This window comes from Cornus florida, unplaced genomic scaffold (assembly GCF_030987335.1).
Source record: "Cornus florida cultivar Cherokee Brave unplaced genomic scaffold, ASM3098733v1 CherokeeBrave_3.0.0_Hap2_Chr01, whole genome shotgun sequence".
Lineage (NCBI taxonomy): Eukaryota > Viridiplantae > Streptophyta > Magnoliopsida > Cornales > Cornaceae > Cornus > Cornus florida.
The window spans coordinates 80,241,107-80,252,028 of NW_026775571.1; the positions used below are offsets into that span (position 1 = coordinate 80,241,107).

The 10,922-nt window shown below is 38.7% G+C and overlaps 1 pseudogene; it reads right to left on the bottom strand.

Moving 5' to 3' along the window:
- Positions 1–3,082: 3,082 nt before the first annotated feature.
- Positions 3,083–3,181, bottom strand: LOC132283068 (small nucleolar RNA R71; annotated as a pseudogene).
- Positions 3,182–10,922: the final 7,741 nt, after the last annotated feature.

Genomic DNA, 10,922 nt, shown 5'->3' on the forward strand with positions numbered 1-10,922 from the left:
GTTTCTGCCTTACCACCTAATGAGCGCTGAAAAGTGCGCATTTAAACCCCTTAAGCTTAAGTATTCTAGGACCTTTATCTATCTTACGTTCCCGTTTTAGACTAATTTCATGTTATTGCCCTTTTTAGGTGCTTATCCCCAAAATAAGCTAATTTAGCCAAATAAGAGCTTCAAAGAAGCTAACTCAAGCTGGATGGAAGAAAGGAGTAAAGTGGAAGCAGATTGAAGCAAAGTATGGAATTCAGCAGGTTCGATCGATCACAAGTACACTTCGATCGATCGAAAGTTCATCAATCTCCACATTTCAAGATGGATCCAAGCTCTTTTGTCCTTATCCAAAGATCCCACAAAGTTCGATCGATCCAACAATTCTCAGATAGATCGAAAAGATTCCATCTTATCCTGTTATACCACCCTACCTACCACTTTTGTCTCTTTCCCTAAAATATCTCAGATCTATCCTTAATCAAAAAGGCGCCGCCATGGGAGGATCGATCCAGCATAAGTTCGATAAATCTCAGCCATGTTCGATCGACCTCAGAGAATGTTCGATCGATCGAACTTCCCCAAGTGCGAGAAAATTCAATTTCCAACTCATTAAAAGTTGTCTCATATCCAATCATTGGGAGGAATATTGGTGTACGAGCCCAGGTCATTGGGGGTGACATTTTAACCTACCTATATAAGGAATATGAACCATTCTTGAGAGCATACTTGAAGAGACTTTGGACACAATTTCCATATCATATTCTTAGTGAGGAAGAAAAGAAGAGAGGAGGCTAAAGACAAGCTTGAAGTTCTTCCATCAACCAAGAAGAGGAGTAATTTCTACCATAGAGTTAGCCCTTGAGGGTTGGAGGACACCATCCATGAGTGGATAGACATCCTCTTGGGACTAGAGTTAGCCCTAAGCATGTTTTCTACATCTTGATTTATGTATTTTTGAGGGGATTTGTATTGTAATATATGTATTGACATTTTTATATACATAAATCTTGTTTATTCAATGATTTGTGTGGTTTAATGCTTCCAATTGATCATTTCATTCTATTCATATGTCTATGTATGCTAGAATAAATGTTCATGTGTTTGTCTCTAGATTTTGTGTTATTGATGCATGATCTAGAGATTGTCAAGACATAGTACTTAATAGAATGTTCTTGTGGTTTATTTGATGATTTATACCCATTTCTTGATGGATTGTGCCTCTTCCTTAGTTTAATTTCATATAATTAGCTTAATTGTAGTGTAATTGTAGTTTAGATGTTAAATAGGAGGACAATCCATGCTTTTTGTTTGATGTTCCATACTTATGAAAACAAATAGCATATGTCTCTAACCTTGTGATGTGTTTGGATTGTGAGCTTAAAGAAAGGATTAATGGCTTAGTTTGATATATTGTGCTATCCACTATGTTACTTAGACAATATATACTTAATTAGTCATCCATGTTTGTTGAAACAACCACACACACACACTTTTGTTGCAATACATGTTTTTCGCCCTCATTAATCATTCATTAAGGGTGTAGAAAAGCTATGCCTAGTGGTGATCTCTAAACCCTAAGATCTCTCTCTTATTTTCTCTCTATTGCATTTAATTGTTTACTTTAGTTTAAATTGCATCTTAGTATAATTCAATCACCAACCAATCTTTTGATCACTCGACCTACTAACCCTAATCTCGATTCCACAACCTAATACGACCCACCAATCCCTTGGAACGATCCCTACTTGTCCTAACTATATTTTTAGTGAAAGGTAGTAGTGGCAAATTATAAATGTAAAACTTAGCCACACTCATCTTAGTCCACTTTGCAAGCTTTGGGATCGCGACAAGGCACCACCAAGTTTTTGGCGCCGTTGCCGGGGATTGATTAAAGGCAACGTCGTATTTGTGGAATCAATTAGGAATTATTACTCTTTTGATCGTGTCTTTACTTTATTTTCATTTTCATTTTGGTTACTTATTGTGTTGGTTCTTGTTTGACTAGGTGCATTGAGCTAGAAGGTGAGCAAATGAGCATTTTAAGCAAGGAGCTAAGCAAAAGCAAGGAAAAAACTAAAATCTAAAAAATTTGCAAGGCTAAAATTAAAAATTGAATTGAAGTGCTAAAGGACCCTGTGTGAGCTCTTTCTTAACTCAATCTCTAGTTAAATCGTCGGCCCTCGTGGAGGCTTGTATTTCAATTCTTCGATAAATCGTGAGTCCACGTGGAGGCAATTTTACTGTTCTTTGCATATTGTTAATTGCATGGGAGTATGGGATCATTGTATGTGGAGGAAGTTTATTGATTGTTGAATTGTTGCGAAGGTGAAGTGATTGTTGATTGTTTGTTACTTGTTTGTGTTTTGCTTGTGTATGCATGGTCGAAGGTCATTAAATCCTACTCTTGTCCCTCTTAATTTGAATTTAGAATCCATTGTTCGTACATCTAGGGGAAAGGGTAATTTTAATCATTCTACTTCTACAATGGAAGTACATAATGAGGACCATGTAGAGGACCTTGGCACATAGACCAACAAGGTATCCTCCACCCCAATATGCATCATGATAACATGCAAGTACCATTAGGCATGCCGAGGCCATTCATTCACCCACCACAACAACAAGGCCAAGTTCCATTGGGAATGCCTAGGCCAATGTTTGCTCCACAACCTCCCATAGTTCAAGGCAATCAAAGTGCCCATGTTGCACCTCCAATTGTTAACCTTCCCCTTGCTTTAAGAGATTACTATGTGCCTAATGAATATAATGCACCCACATGCATTCAATTGCCACCATTTAGAGCACACCACTATGAAATCAAACCACAAACCATTCAAATGCTTCCTAACTATCATGGACTTCCAAATGAAGAACCTTACAAGCATTTAGATGAGTTTCTTGAAGTATGTTCCACCGTGAGATACACAAACATGCCGGAAGAGGTCTTAAGGCTTAAACTTTTTCTATTCACCCTTAAAGACAAGGCAAAATATTGGTTTAATAATCTTAGGCCTTTTTCAATAACTTCTTGGGCAGAAATGCAACAAGAGTTCTTGAAGAAGTACTATCCGGTTTCTAAGACCAATGCCATGAAAACCTCAATTCGAGAGTTTTCACACGGGGATGAGGAAATGTTCCGTGAGGCATGGGAAAGATTCAATGAATTGCTTAGGAAGTGTCCACATCATGACATGCCCAAATGGCAATTAGTTCAATATTTCTTTGAGAGTTTATCCGATAATTACAAGGGCATAGTTGATGCTTCCATGGGTGGCTCTTATATTGATAGGCATAATGATGATGTGTGGCGTCTTTATGAAAACATGAGTGAAAATTCTTTGCATCAAACTTTATCTTCTAAGAATGGTAGGAATTCAAGTGGAAGGAAGAGTGTTGGCTTACATCAAGTTGACCATTCTAATGAAATAGCCGCCAAAATGAAATCCTTATCTCAAAGGTTTGATCAATTCTTGATCAACCAAAACTCGGCAAATTAAGTATCTTCCTTCCCTAACCATTCCCATCATACATCCAATGAATCATGGATGACTTATTCAAGTGTTTTACATTCTACTTCCAATTGTCCCCATAAACATGTGCAAAGTGAGTATCATGAACAAGTCAATGCAGCTTTTGTTAATCAAAGAAACAATCCTTATGGCAATCACTATAATTCTAGTTGGAGGAATCACCCAAATTTCTCTTGGAGAAACCAATGGGAAGGCTCAAACCCTTCACAAGGTAGTTTTCAAGGAAAGTATATTCCACCTCCAATGCAAGGCCAAGGATCACAAGGATATAGACCATATCAATCACAAGGAAATCAATTTTCTAATTGTCATTTTCCTAATCAACCATCATATTCTCAAGGAAATTCTAGGAGTCCCGCTTTTGAAGATAAAGTTTTGACCGCTCTAGGCACTCTAGAGGTGAACACTCAATTGCTTCATTCTCATTCTCAATCCATTGCTAAACTAAAAACCCAAGTAGCAAATAGCTAGTACTTTAAATGCTAGAGAGAAAGGGAAAATGCCTTTGAATGCCCCACCAAAACAACAATGTGTTGTGGAGACTCATTCCTCATCGGAAGGTCACACAATAGAGCATGTTAATGCGGTGACAACCTTGAGAAGTAGGAGAATCATTGACAACCAAGTAGGTGTGTCCAATGAAGAGAGTAAACCAGTGCAACCCAAAGTTGACACCCGTCCCGTTTCACATTATATTCCTCCTTCATTGCATATGCATGATCTTTCAAATGAGAATGTGTCAAAAAGTGATTTGAAAAGTGATCTTGAAAAGAAAAATTTGCAAAATAATTTCAAAACTTCTTATGTTGAAGAGACTTCAAGAAAAAATTATGAAAAAGTTTTTGAGCCAAGAGCTCCATTTCCGGATGCCTTGAAAGGATCCATTTATCTTGATAAGCAAAAGACAAAGACAAATGAAATCATTGATGTGTATAGGCAAGTGAAAGTTAATCTTCCGCTTTTGGATGCAATCAAGCAAATTCCGGTTTATGCCAAGGTCTTGAAAGATCTTTGCACCCAAAAGAGGAAGAACAAAAGCCAAGCACCTAAAAAAGTGGTCTTAACTGAGCAAGTGAGCTCAATTTTGCAGCATAACACTCTTCCAAAGTTTAAGGGCCCCGGTTCACCTACCACTTCATGCATCATTGGTGATCATATCATTAATTGGGCTCTTCTAGACTTAGGAGCAAGTGTTAATCGTCTTCCATACTCAGTATATGTCAAATTAGGCTTAAGAGACTTAAAACCGACGTCGGTGGTCTTGCAAATTGCCGACCGATCCATCAAAAAGCCTAAGGGTATCATTGAAGATGTATTGATCAAAATTGATAAATTCTTTTTCCCCGTTGATTTCGTTGTCATTGACATGGAACCGGTCCCGAATCCTAAGAGCCAAATTCCCGTTATCCTTGGCCGTCCTTTCTTTGCAACCGCGAATGCCAACATTAATTGTAGGACGAGGATAATGAAGATTTCATTTGGCCACATGAAGTTGAAGTTGAATATCTTCAATCCGACCCCCAATTCATTTGATAAACATGAAGAAATGAATGTTGTAGAGAAATGTCATGCTAATAAATGTGAAGGAATAGAGTCTTTGTGTGAAACCAAAATTTCAAAAAGGTTATCTTCTATCCTGAATTCCAAGACAGTTGTTTCAAAATCTTATTTTGAAAGGGCATGAAAGCCCAAAGATCACATTGAAAAAGGACCAACAAGTTCCTTTGAGCCTAATCCAACAAGTTCTCTAGGGAACCATTTGTTGGGTGGAGTTCAAAGCACTTATCACCCCATTAAAGAAAGGATGCACTACAAGATGTTTGATTGGGGCTAAAAGAGCCCAACGTCTTGCTAGAGACGTTAAAGACTAGTGCATTTCGTAGGGTGTCACAACCCTATTCCTCCCTCATTTCTATCTTAAATTTCATTTCTTGCGAAGTCTAAATATTTGCTTTGGGTTCATATGCATTGTTAGGCACTGTGATTAGGATTGCATGCACTTTCATGTTGAAAATGGACATTTTGCATCAGTTCAACCGATCTCCAAGGAGGTTTGATCGATCGAACTCCATACCTGCATCCAACTTGCATCCAATCACCTCTCTGTCCAATCGTTCGAAGGAAACCTGCATATTTCAGCTCTCTATCTGATCGATCATAAGTTCTTCGATCGATCTAAATTCATCTTGGATCGACCTGCAGTCTCAACACTTAGAAAAATTTTGAACCTGCATCCAAAGACCTCTCTATCACATCGTTCGAACATGTCTGCAGATTTTTGCATGTTCGATCGATCTGACTCTTTCTGAGATCGATCGTGGAGAGATCGATCTCTGTTCTTTGATTTACTATTTTCTTTTCTTTTATTTTATTTTATATTTCAAAATTCTCAAAAAAATAATTCTTTTGTTTTCTTTTATTTTACTTAGTTTATTTTTTATTTTATTTAGTTTTATTTTTCAAAAATCCAAAAAAAAATAAAATATTTTTCATTTTTCATTTTTAATTTTTAATTTTTAATTTTTAATTTTTAATTTTCAGAAATTCAAAAGCTTCAAAAATAATTTTGTCTTTTAGTGAGGAGAGATCGATACTAGTTCGATCGATATAAGATTTCAGTTCGATCGATCGAACTGAAAAGGGAATGTTTTTAAAAATGAGGCCAAGGGTTATTTTAGATCGATTCAAAGATCGATCCAAAAAAACCCTAACTTCCCCTCGCCGCTGCAACCCTTCTCTTCCATCTCCGGCGAGTGTTCCGGCAATTCTATTGCGCCCGAATCTCTCTCCCTCATCTCAGATCTCAGATTTCATCTCTCTCTCCTTAAATCCACTTCTCTCTCAGTTTTGGGTAAGATTCGAGTTCTTCCCTTTTGATTTCAAGCTTCATATTGATGAATCCATGCTTTCGTGTTAGATCTATGATGTTATGATGATGAATCTTGCCATTTTTGAAGCTTTGACCCACTGTATATATGTGTATATATATGTATATATATTGGTTTTATATTTTTTATTTTAATTTTGATTTTGGGGGTCACGGGTCAAGGAAATTGACCAAAATTGTTAATTTGTTGTGTAGAGGGGCCCACGAGCTTGCTTGTAAGGCCCTCGTGCCATCCACGTCATAGATCTGTGACTTTTCGAATTTCACCTCACAGTTCGATCGATCGAACTTTTTCTCAGATCGATCTGTAATAGATCGATCTCACTTATTCAAGATCGATCAAATTTACATCGATCTCATATTTTTGTGATCGATCGAACTTCACAGATTTGCATCACACACTTCACACACCATCTCTTGTGTTTCATGCTATCTCATACATGCCTAATGCCTGTGTTTTCCATATTGGATGCATTTCGTACTTATACTGTCTAGCATGTTTCACATCATGTCACTTATTCTTTGTCACTTGCATGGATTCATGTTCCTTATCTGTTTTGTCTATCTTATTTGACATACATGATTCTATAAACTGTGTTTTAATTCTTTATACCGGCATTGACTTCCTTTTTGAGTTTTCCTTTTATTTTGCAGGCCATGGCTAGGGTCAAGACTGTTGTCCGTGGACATTATCATCTTAGAGTTAGGCAGAGATTAGACGACCAGGCAGGTCCATCTCACATCCAGGACACCATTCCTGAGCCAGAGCCAGAGCAGATACAGGACCAGCCAGAGGCAGATACAACTCAGTCCCCATCCACTAACTCTAGACTACAGTCTTCGATTGAGGCATCTTCTTTGCAGGCTGATGCTAAGACTGAGCACATACCATCTCCATCACCACCACCAGCTCAGCCAGCCCAGGACTTAAACCGACCATTGCCGAGATACTCACGCCTTCAGGTGGCGTATGAGTTGGTCTTTGATATATACTTCTTCTCCCGGTCTGTTCTTACCAGAGTAGCATATGATAACATAGACCGGAGGAGCATTTCAGCCATATTAGCCCCTGTTACATATCCAGTGTACCCGAGGTTGGTCCAGATGTTCTTCCAGAACCTCTGACCTGCCCCGAGTAACCTGAGGGAGCTGCGGACTACCATTGACGGCCACCCTATCAGTATCACTATGGACACTCTATCTAGATCTTGCCGATGTCAACATGTCTGCCCCCCTGATCTCGAGGCTACATATCCTACTCTATGGAGGCCTTCCTATGCCGACATGGCAGTGGCACTCACAGGTCACTATGCAGTTGGCGAGACTTTTGCCACACGCACTTATCTGCCAAACAACCTGTGGTTCTTCAATTCGGTTTTATTCTGAAATGTATTCATGGCCGGCCATAAGATACAGAGGCGCGGCAACTATCTAACAGCTCTGTACGCCTTCTATACAGGGCATTGGCTATCCATTCCTGCGCTCATCTGGAGCGTTATAACGAAGTTATATGTTGATCACATCAGCAAGGCCAAGCCCAAACGAGCTAAATTTCTCCCATTTGGCCATCTCATTACACAAATATTGCGGGACCAGCGCTATCCCTTCCAGCACCAGGAGCGTACTGAGGCTTGGGCCTACTCGTTCAAGAAGAAGGACTGGGATAAGAGCTACAAGGCTCTTATCAAGAGTCTACAGGAGGATGCTACAGAGGCAGCTGAGGAGCTTGAAATAGAGGAGATGAAGCAGGCAGCAGCAAAGCAGGCGGCGAACGATGTACCAGTCGATCCGGCTGCTATGCATATGGATATTGATTTAGAGTGGGAGCTTCCAGCAGAGGAGCTTCCGTATCTATCTCCGGTAGGGTCACCAGTTCATTCTCAGGAGCAGACTCAGGACATACTGTAGTTTCATGATCCAGTCATACCTGAGGCTCCAGCTCAGACACCTGGCCTAGGAAAGTGTTTTCAGACATTGGAGGGTGAGGTTGTCTCTCTCGGGGCAGATGTTGTCTCTCTCAGCACAGATGTGGCATCTCTCCGGTCAGACGTTCTAGCTGCGCTGTAGGGCATATCTAGAGACATCCGCGGAGCATGCCTTACCCGTCCTACCTCATCTTTATGATTTTTTTATCTCCTTCTCATTTTATATCTGTGATTTGACTATTATATTTTTGATACTATTATATTTTTACGATCGATCTGTCGGCCCTCTACTGCGATGTACCATATACTGTTCTTATTTTATACGTGCTTTGTTTTTGGATGTCTATTGATATATCTATCTGTCTGACCCCATCAGGTGCATTCCAGTGATTTCAGTGAGAGAATGCTATAAAATTTTCAGGACCATCCTTATTACTCTCTCATTACTTTATTTGACTATCCCATTTACACTTGCATGTCCACTGTGCACTATTATTATCACTTTTGTTATCTGATGAGTTTTATCCTAGTGCCATCTTTTCAGGACCACAGTTAATCCCAAGTTTGGGGGGGCTATGCCACCTACTTTGGATACTTCTGTCCCGATCATTCTTGCTAGTTGCACTGGTATACTCTTTCCCTTTGTTCTCTTTGCACATTGTGGACATTGTGCCATTTAAGTTTAAGGGGGTAATGGTGTTAATTGCATTATTTGCTTTTAAATCAAAATTTTGAGCATGACTTGTATATTTGAGGAATTTTCTATGATTGGTCCATAACTAGCTATGATTTTGATCTTTTGAGGACTATATTACTTAAAATTTAAAAATTGCTCGACTTGAGAGTCCAATACTCCTTGTATGCCTTGTGGATGCCATTTAGGAGTAAATTTTTCGAAAGATTGATATCATGCTTGCATTTGTGGTCCATATCATCCTGATTTTGTGATTGGTTTGAGATTCACTCTAGGATTCTACACTAGCACATGCGCACACTAACATTCATTTGTGAGGTACATGCTTTGTTGATTATTGAATTATTTATATCCCAATTGAGCTAGTAGTACATTGAAAGCTTTTATTTTGATAAAGGTGGATAACAAACCCTTTTCATTTAGTAGCCGGGATTCTAGCCTCATCAAGGATTGAATTTCTCGGGCCGAAAGGTGGAGAGCCCAAATTCTAGGTTAATAATTGAACTTTAAAAAGTTGCAAAAGTAATAAAAAAGTGAGGACTTCTCCCAAAAGGTGAGAAGTGGGAAATGATTAGATGGAGGTTGTTTTGATTTGTAACCTAGTTGATTTGAGCTTGTAAGTCCTTAGGGGTGTTTAAACACCTAGTACCCTAAAGCCGTCTGATTTAGGAGTCATTGACCTAACGCTCGACCTCATGAATCCCTAAAAAGCTTAATAGATCAACACATTGCACTATGCTTCCATCTTTGATCCTTAGGATTAAAAAAAAAAAAAATCGAGTGAAAAGAATAAACGCACCTAGAACAATAAAGCTTTAATAAAAGGTTCACTATTTGTCTTGATGATCGATACTAGATTTGTGTGCTAGTTTGAGGGTAAGGATGTGATCATTTCTTTAGTTGGCTTAGATAGCAACATATTTGATGTCGGTCCACTCAAAAAGGATTCTAGAGTTGTTTTGATTTGCATGATCATTTTCTTGATGTGTGGAGGACCATACTTGATTACTTGATGTTGAAATTTTGGGAGATTGCTTGGAAATGGTTGAAAAATTGCATACTTGAGGTAGTTTTCTCCTAATTCTTGTTTGCAATATTGGTGCCTCTTTTGAAAGAATGAGCTTAATGTTTGTGGGTATCATTTCTGAAAACCCTCACGAGACTTCACTCATCCACTAGGGGTAACCTAGGGGTTTAAAAGGTTTGTTGTATACGCTAAATGTAATCGTATTCCATACGAAAGTGGCGTTATCCATTTATTGTTTTCTAGTTTATAATTATATAGTTGTTCATTTCATTTCCTTACTTTGTAGTTCATTGCTAGGGACTAGCAATATTTAAGTTTAGGGGTGTGATGAGCGCTGAAAAGTGCGCATTTAAACCCCTTAAGCTTAAGTATTCTAGGACCTTTATCTATCTTACTTTCCCGTTTTAGACTAATTTCGTGTGATTGCCCTTTTTAGGTGCTTATCCCCAAATTAAGTTAATTCAGCCAAATAAGAGCTTAAAAGAAGCTAACTTAAGCTGGATGGAAGAAATGAGCAAAGTGGAAGCAAATTGAAGCAAAGTATGGAATTCAGCAGGTTCGATCGATCGAAAGTTCATCAATCTAGACATTTCAAGATGGGTCCAAGCTCTTTTGTCCTTATCCAAAGATCCCACAAAGTTCGATCGATCCAATAATTCTTAGATCAATCGAAAAGATTCCATCCTATCCTGTTGTACCACCCTACCTACCACTTTTGTCTCTTCCCCAAAATATCTCAGATCTATCCTTATCCAAAAAGGCATCACCATGGGAGGATCGATCCAGCTTAAGTTCGATAGATCTCAGCCATGTTCGATCGATCTCAGAGAATGTTCGATCGATCAAACTTCCCCAAGTGCGAGAAAATTTA